A 9,052-nucleotide genomic window follows, 5' to 3' on the forward strand; every position below is an offset into this window, starting at 1 on the left:
TCTGGGCTCCTTCTCTGGAAGCCCTCTAAATGGTCTGCCTGTGCTGGGTGCTGGCTGTCAGATGGGCGTCAGCTGGGCAAAGAGTAAGGATGGTATCTGCAGCCAGGATGGCACTGTCATGCCACCCTGCTTTGGACTCCCTCAATACGCGTCTGATTGCTGGACGGATGGGGTCGATTGCTTTTGCTACTTTTGACCACGCGTACCACAGGCAACTCTGGTACCGCCCAGGGGTAGCTGCTTATTGGGATAACGCTGGTCCCACACGGGCAGCTATTTCTTGGGATTCTGAGTTTCCAGGAGCTTAGTGCTCTCCTTTCTTTCTCATCCAGGCAGCCTCAACTCTCACTGCAGCTCTGGAAGACTTTGTCAAACCTGAGCAGCTGGATGGCGAAAATGGCTATAAATGTAGCAAGTAAGATTATTACTAATGACACCTTCCTAGCAGATACTGGGTTAGGGTATTGCACGTCTGGGAGCACCAGTTATGTTCTGACTTAATTGAGAAACCCAGTCATGAGACAGCTTGGGGTTTTTTTCCTTTTTTTTTCTTCCCCATACAACTAATCCACCCGAATCATCCGGAACTTGGAAAATAATGCATTCATTTCTAAGATGGGTAATTTTTTCTCTTCTGACTGAATATTTGGAAAGCTTTCATGAGAATTTTATTGCTGGCATCGTCTGCCCTGGAGGTGGTCAACCTTCCTAGCTAGGAAGTTGCCCACTGAACTACCCCTCGGGCCAGAAGGGAAAAGACAGGTCCCACGTGCAGTGGGGAGCCAAAGCAAGGAGGAGCTCTGGGCAGGGATTTGGCAACAGCAGCTTCCTCAAGAAACCAATCAACGCTTTAATTGCCAAGGTGTTTTGGATGCTTGCGTCTCTGGCCAGGAGACCTCAGTCCTTGCAGCAGCAGCAGCCCCTGCCGGCTCTCGGAACAGTGTCATGCCTAGGTCTGGTCTTGTAAAGGCTGCAGACTGCTGCTCTCCAAAGTGAGCCACCCCAGACCAAAGCTACCTTCGGTGAGAGCGTGTGGGCTTCAGGGGTCTGAAATGCAAACCTGTGCGCATGATAGCTGGGCCAAACAAGCCTTAACTCAACCCTACACAGGTGGTGGGCAGAGTGGGGAGAAGACAGGTTGCAACAGTTGGGTCTGTGCTTGTTTCAAGGTGTGAACAGCTGGCCACTGCATCCAAGAGGCTCACAATACATCACTCCTCCAATGTCCTGACAGTCTGCTTGAAGAGATTTGATGCTTTCTCTGGCAGAAAGATTAGCAAGGTATGTACACAAGGGCACTGCAACTTTGTCTGCTTGGAAGGAGACCTTTCCCAAAGGAGAATCCTTTTTTGGAAGTTGTTCATGTCTGCACACGACGGCTATCGAGTGCGGCCGTCTAAGAAAAATCAAGGCAAATGCCTTGCTCTGTCCCTTGTGGTAAGAGGAAAGTGCCAGTGTGAAGAGAAGCCCTTTCCTGTGCTCGTCAAGAGCTGCTTTGGCCAACAACAGTTTTCTGCCACTGCAGTGATGACATGGCAACACCTGGTTTTGATGAACTGCGAAGATCTGTTTCTATGCCTCTAGCCTGGGTTTGCTGGCAAAGTTTTCTCAGGCTGCTTCCTAAAGACTCTCAGGATAATTTAGGGGTCTTCTTGGTCTCTCTTTAGGTTGTGCAGTATCCGGAAACTCTGGACCTTGCCGCGTACATGTCTCAAGCCCCTGGAGAACCACTCCTCTATTCCTTGTATGCCGTCCTGGTACATGAAGGCTCCGGCTGCCAGGCAGGACACTATTACTGCTTCGTGAAGGTAGGAGACAACTCGGTGATTTGCACTGGTGTATGGTGTCCGTGTCCTTCAGTGGTGTTCTGCCTGTGGTTTTGCTTTAAAACCCCTGCAGTTCATCTAAAGATAGTGTTGCCTTTCTTTGCAGGCCAGCGATGGACACTGGTACAAGATGAACGATGCCTCTGTGGATCGTTGTGACATCAAGACGGTTCTCTGCCAGCGTGCATATTTACTCTTCTATGCCAGGTAATAACAAGTGTGCGACAGTGCTCAGGATACACTCCTTCTCCTGTCACTGATCTGGGTGGTGGTGTTCTCCTCTGGTGGGTTTTGCTTTCTGGCCTAGGAGAGAATGCCTGTTTGTCCCGTTGAGTTCTGTCTCTTCTGCAGTTCCCCACCTCCTGCCTTTCCCCTCCTTGTCTGGCACTAAACTGTAGCGCTTGTGTAACTTGCTAGCCGTCTGCTCCCTGAGACTGGCTAGCTGCAAAAGGAGGCCAAATGGAGGTCCAGGAGGGTTTAGGGTGAGTTACTGCTCTGAGAGGGACAGACATGGCTGGAAGACCACGATCTCATTTCCAGCTTCTAGCCCTGCTTCAGTCTTCTGCCTGTCCTATCAAGTGCTGCCAGAAAGTGACAGGATGAGACTGAAGCCATGAGGAGGCTGCAAGAACAACCCTAGACTAAGATCACTGTTGTTTCTCCAGGCACCACGATTTGACCCCTGGAGCAGGCGCTGAATGCCAAGAGGCAAAGGGCATTTCCATGACAAAGCTGGATCAAGGGCTGAAGAGGGCATTTTCTGGAGGCACCCTGGCACTGAGAAATCAAGAAGGCGGAGAAAACAGGCCCAGGATCCAAGGGAAGAGACAAACACGGGACTCTGCAGGACCTCCCCATCAGCGCCGCGGCAGGAAGAGAGCACGCTCTGACACCGAGGAGGAGGAGGAGAAGCTGAACAGAAGCCAACCAGACTGCCCGCCTCCGAAGCGGAGGCGCATTGCCCTCGCGGAAACGCAGAAGCGCCCTGACTGTCAGCTGCCGCATGGCAGTGGGAACCTGTGCAGCTCTTCCCAACGGGAGAGGAACAGCCCTGATAACGGCAGAAGCTCAGGAGGGGAAGGTGTGCACAGCTCGAGCGGCCACAGAGCAGACTCGCATCCTGGGCCGCTGGGTGAGCGGCAGCTGGGCACATCCTCACATCAACAACGTCCGCTCCCACCAGTGCCAGTTCACCCAGAGTCTGCAGGCCCTTGCCAGGCAAATGGAAAACAACCATGCAGAAAGAGGAAACAGTCCTGTGAAGGGGGGGGTGAAAGTGACCCCAAAAGAAAGCGGCAAAAGACAGAAGCGAGCATCCTGGTGATCCAGAATTGATAAAGAAATGCAAGAAAGTGAAGAACAAAAAGAAATCCAGAGAGAACTCTGGAGAGGAGGACTCAAAAGTAAGCAACATTTGCAGCATCACCAGCAAATGTTGCCTCACGCTTTGCCAGGTGTTTGAGGCGCGTGGCTTATGGAAAGAAGCGTTCAGGACTTGTGACGGAGCTTGCCACCACAACCTGCAATTTACCATCAAAGGCCGCAGACAACCATTATCAAAAGAATGCTAACCATCAAACTTGACATTGACAAGCGAAACAATAAAATTGCCATCATAACCAAAGCCAGTCCAAAGTGGTGCTTCTCATTTCTGTAGAGAGTTTGACCATGCAAGAAAGAACAGAAGGGTTCGGGAGTTTTTGGAAATTTTTTAACTCAACACTTCCGTTATTGAAGCACCCTTGTGATCCAGAAGGGTGGAAGCTTTCTACAGCTGCTGAGCATATGAAATTAGCAGGTAGAGATCTCAGGGAAAAAAATGCCTGGGAACAGAGCATCTCCAGTGCTGCTCCATCAGAGGCTCAGGTTGCCTGCGTGTGATTCACCTTGTCTTCTCCCAAGTGCAGCATCCCGTGCAAGAGAGACAAGGAAACCAAGGCATTACAAGCATTGCCACTGACGGTCCCCATCAACAGGGTCATCTTGTTGAGAAGCTGGTTTCCTGGCAAACTTGGCCAGTGGACTTTGAGTAAAAGAGACCACACTTCACCTTGAAGATGCTTCTGCGGTGTCCCACAAGAGCTGCAGTTCATACGCCTTCTGGCCCATTTCTGAGCCTGTCACAAGGCATCCTAGATAGGAAATCAGTTTCTGAGGCAAAACCGAGGCAGAAACATGTAGGCACTTCTCCTCACAGAAAGTATAAAACACTCAGTTCCCAAGCCTACCGCGAGACTCACTGCAAAAGGAGAGAAGGTGCTTCTCCATCGGCATCCTCTTTTATCTCCAGAAGCCAGCGCTTGGGACTACTGTGCCCTCTAGGCATCGAATCCAGCGAGAGAGGCGCTGGAAATGGGGATGTGAGCAGGAACAGGGTCGAGGTGAGCAGCCACGCGCAGGGATCTTTCTTGGCAGCAGTCCTGCTCTGGTGACCTGTGTAAAAGTCAGTTCTTTGCCAGCCTAGGAGAGAGGCAAGGAGACTTCAGCAGAGAATTACCAAGGGAACTGATTCTCTTTATTTAGCCATGCATATTGCACCTGCATAAAACAGTTCTCCATGCCTGCCCTAGCATCTTCTCAGGCACAAAGCACATCAAAAACCATCTTCACAAATCACATACAGACTCCTGCCCTATCAGCTACTCAGCCACCAGTAACATCACAAGCACCTGAAAAAGCAACGGGCCAGTTCCTGCCACGAATGACATCACCGACACCTAAGCAGGCCATGCGTCTTTTCCTATCTATCTGCTACTCAGCCACAAGTGCTATCACCAGCATCCGCACAAGTCAATGAAAAACTCCTGCCCTATCAGCTCCTCAGCAGCAGGTGACACCACAAGTACCTGCAGCAGAAGCCAGCTTCCTGCTCCTTCCCCACCAGCTGCTCAGCCACCAGGGTCTTCACAAGGACCTGCACAGCAGGAGCATCCTCAGTTTCCACATGCCATCTTTTCCACCTCCATCTCTAGCTTGTCTCCTGTCTCTCTGGCCTCTTCTCTCTGCCAGGCACTTTGCTCCGTCACTCCAGGACCTCCCAATGCCTTTTACTGTTATTCTGCTTCTGGGGCAGATGTTACCTTGAAAGCCACGGGACCTGCACCTATTTCTCTCTCCCTCTGCTTTGTGCTCTGGCTCTTTGATGCATTTTTTCACCTCATGGGCCCTTGTGCCCTGGCTCCCTCCTGCTGTTATATCCTGATCCTGCAGGAGAAGTGACCATCAGTCGGTGTCCCCTCTCTGCCATCTTACCTGCATCTCCCTCAGCTGGACAGCTGCTGGGAACTGTCACCACCAGCCCCGGCTCTGCTTGAAGGCTTCTCCTGGCACAGGCACAGCTCTGGCTGTGCTTGGTGCGTGCCATGCTTCCTGAGGGAGAACAGCAACCCTCACAGTTACTCCTGGGCAGTGTCCTGCTGGGAAGAGCTGATCTGAAGGCAGGCTGGCAGCTGACCCTGAGGCCGTGCTGGGGGTGGCCACATCTGGCTCCTTCCAGCAGGATTTTGGAAAGCCCCTTCCCAGCTGGCAGCGCCAGGCCAAGGCCACAGGGCAGAAACAGCCCCCTCCCCTGAGGGCTCCAGCCCCCAACTGGCCTCTGTCCCTAAACTACTAAAGCTTCCAAACAGGTTCTCCCTCTAACTGAATTATCTCCATTTTTAGGGAAAAAAAAAAAACCTGTATACTTCCAGATTCAGTCGTCTAAGGCTTCTAGAGGGCAATTTGGGCTTCAATTCCAAGAGCAAAACAATTTCCATTACAGAATCCCAGCCACCACCTCCACGATCGTCTTCTCAGTGACCCACAAATGCTGCCTTGCCATTTCTGGACATTTGGGAGTTGGACTCGATGATCCTCAGGGCTCCCTTCCAACCTGACGTATTCTGTGGTGCTGTCATTCTAAGGCAGCGGCCTGCTCCTGGTCTGAAACCTCCGCAAGCCCCTGTGGAAGCCACCTGCATGCTCCTGCCCTAATGCCTAGAGAAACACCACTTACCTCACAAGGGCCTTCGCAGGCCAGGTGAATTCTCCTGCCCTGTTGTGGCGGTGTGCTCCCCCTGTACCCTCCTGCTCCCCCACACCTGACCTTTTCCCATGGCCCTGCTCAGGTGATAATGACCAGTGGCAGTTTTGATGGATGCATCCAGCTCAAAGTGGATTTGGGGGAGACAAATAACAACACAACAGCCAAGGGGTCAGTTATGGCAACGTGTCTACCTCACCACAGTGCTGGTCAGTGTCCAGCTCAAGCTAGACTTGAAAGCAACTAATGTACAGAGTTGGCATGTAAATAGGACTAGGAGTTAATCATCTTACCCCCAAAAAGAGTGAGCAGCCCAAGAGCCCTTTGAGCTCTCCTGCACAGCAGTGAGCTGCACGCCAGGATCTCCCCTGGAGCAGGGACGCCTCTCAAGGTTACTGCTCGAGGCTGAGAGATTCCTTGTCACAACAGATCCTCGCTAAGTGACTAACAGCATGCTAAACTTTGAAATCTTAGCGAAGTGATATAAAGGATTGATTGCACATATATAATCCTTTCGACATAAACCGTTGACCAATCTGGGACTAGGACTGGATCCAGCTGCACCTAGACTCCTCTTTGAGAAGGAGTTTAGAAAGCAAGGGGGTCCTCTCTCAACCTCATGACTCAATGGGAGGGTCTCCCTGACAGTCTTGTCTGGCCCTGTCCTCTAGGCAGTAAATAATCAAGTATATCTTGCCATCGAATCCTGTTAAACACTGTCACATTTATTATCAAACTTGGTTATCAATAAACATATTGCTCTTACAAGTGCACTCTCACTCCATCCGCAACAGAGCCCTCTGCAAACACTCGCCTTCCTCTTCTTTCCTCTGGAGTGCTACCTTTGCCTCCTCGTCTTCCTTCTCCAGCTTTTGACTTCTTTCTGCCTTTTCTCTCATGGCTTTCAGTTCGTGCTCTGCCTCTTCCAGCTGGGTTTGAAGACGGACGTTCGTTCCGATGGCAGAATCGCACTCCTCTGCCGCTCGCGCTGGTGAGTCTCGTGAGCTAGACATCCCAAGCAGCAGTATCTCAGTAAAACTCCTCTGAACCCTTCCTTCCCCACCCCACCTTACCTCAGCAAAGAAGGCTGTAGCTCTCACCTGCAGCTTAACCGAGCAGGAATCCAGCTGTGGCAAGAGGTTCTTTGCCAGATGGGGGGAGATGAGCCCAGCGTGGAGCAGGACGCTGCGCAGGGGACACAAGAGAGGGACACAGTTACCCAGGAAGGCCACAAATTCACTTGTGCCGATGCAGACACTATTCTTCAGCTCGGGACGGCTTCCCAGGCACGCTGGAAGGGTCCCAGCAGCCATTTCCCTGCACACAGCTCCGCAGGAGGCGGCCAGATGCATCCCTGGGGCTCTTACCTGCTCAGGAGACGCACCCCCTCAGGGTGAGCCAGGGGGGCTTCCAGGCGAGCCCACGCTGCCTGGTTCATGAGCAGCCGCATCCATTTCTGCGCCATGCATTTGCCTAGCACCAGCTCTGTAGCCGAAAGGAAAATCCTGGCAGAAGAAACAAACCGCAGAATAAACAAAACACATCAAAATAACACCACCACCACCACAAACCCAACGAAATCTCAAATCACAGCAGGTTAGGGCAAGACTTCTCTCTAGCAGAGCTAAATACCCCTCAAACAATGCTTCATAGCCTTCAAGACCGCAGCTGATGACACTGGCATCTTCGTCTTGCCCCAAACCCACCAGCATTTTGCAGAGAAAGACGCCAGCGCCCGCGAGAGTCACTGCTCCCCGCGGGGGTCCGTTGAGGGAGTGCAGCGCTATCGTGCATGCAAGGGTATGCGGGAGGCAAGACGACAGCTGTCTGCAGCATGAGCCGCATAAGCCTGCCTGGGAGCGGGAGTTACTCCATGAAGGAACAGAAGTAAAACCGACCACGACGACCGGTTTCCACATCTAGGAAGCAGGGCAGGCGAAGCACTCCCTCAACCCCACAACAGCGCACGCCTTGGCGAAGGGAACTGAAGCCCCTTCGGCTCCTTACCTGCACGGCTTCTCCTCAAGCACCTGGCCCTCCAGGAACAGTTGTCTCCAGCTGCTCACGGGGGAAAGCAGCCTCTCCTCGCCCAGCGTTTCACTGGCCCACCTCAGGAGGCTGGGAAGGAGGTGGGGAAGCAGTTGCCTGAGCTCCTCCGTGCTCCTCAGGGCAAGCACCACCTCGGAGATGGCACGGGTGATCTGCAGAGAAACATGACCGAGATCCACCTCTTCAGGGAAGGCCTTTTCCCACCAGCCTGGTTCCCCCGCCTGCCTGGGGCAGGGGGTTACTGTCCGCAATTGTCACTTCAGGCTCAGGGGCACAAAACTGTCCCGGCTCCCAACACCTGAGGCCAGCCCAGCACCCTGGGAGTCTCCACGGGCATCTGCAAAGGGCACCTGACTCCCTCGTGCCCAAGTAGGAGCTAGAAAGCAGATGCAAAGCTTCTAGAGGGAATTCAGGGTGTTTCCTGGTAGCAGCCAGACTCACCCTGGTGTTTGCGATTAGACAAAGGAAAAATGCGTGTTGTCACTCCTCTGCCACTATATACAAGACTTGGAAAGATGACATTGCTCCTAGAAAGATCTGACATCGGTAGGGTTACCTTCTGGGCTAGGGACTTGCTTCTTTTCATCAAGTTACAATCAGGAAGAGGGAAGACTTGACCTGATAAGCCCGTTCAAGAGTCGAGAGGGAAAGGAAGGCAGCCCGAGGCACAGAAATCAGAGTGTGGGTTTGTTGGACTTTCAGCAAAGTAAGCAGGGGAGCAGACTCTTTTCCAAAACTCTTTCTTAACCAGGAAATGCCAATGGCAGTGTTAGGCTTCCCCCGATGTTTCTCTGTTGGAGGTCAGAGCCAGTTTACCTGGGTGCTCCTTTACAGAAGTCGACTCTCAAAATAGGTTCTCATACAACAGCATCGTCTCATCTCTTTTCAAACGTCATTTCCCTGCAGTCCTTGCCAAGGGAATGGCTCTGCCACAACGCATCCCCTTTCCCCTGGAGAAGATTTGCATGGCCTGGCAGCAAAGACAGAGAGCTGGAGCAGGACTCCACAACCTGGGCAATACCTGCTACCTCAACTCCGTCCTGCAGTGCCTGACGTACACACCCCCTCTGGCCAACTACCTGCTCTCGCGTGAGCACAGCCGGTCCTGTGAGTACTTTCATGAACATCTCTCTGTAAATCTGGTGGGCACTTCCCA

The sequence above is a fragment of the Platalea leucorodia genome, assembly GCF_965183815.1.
Source record: "Platalea leucorodia genome assembly, contig: HAP1_HAP1_SCAFFOLD_219, whole genome shotgun sequence".
NCBI lineage: Eukaryota > Metazoa > Chordata > Aves > Pelecaniformes > Threskiornithidae > Platalea > Platalea leucorodia.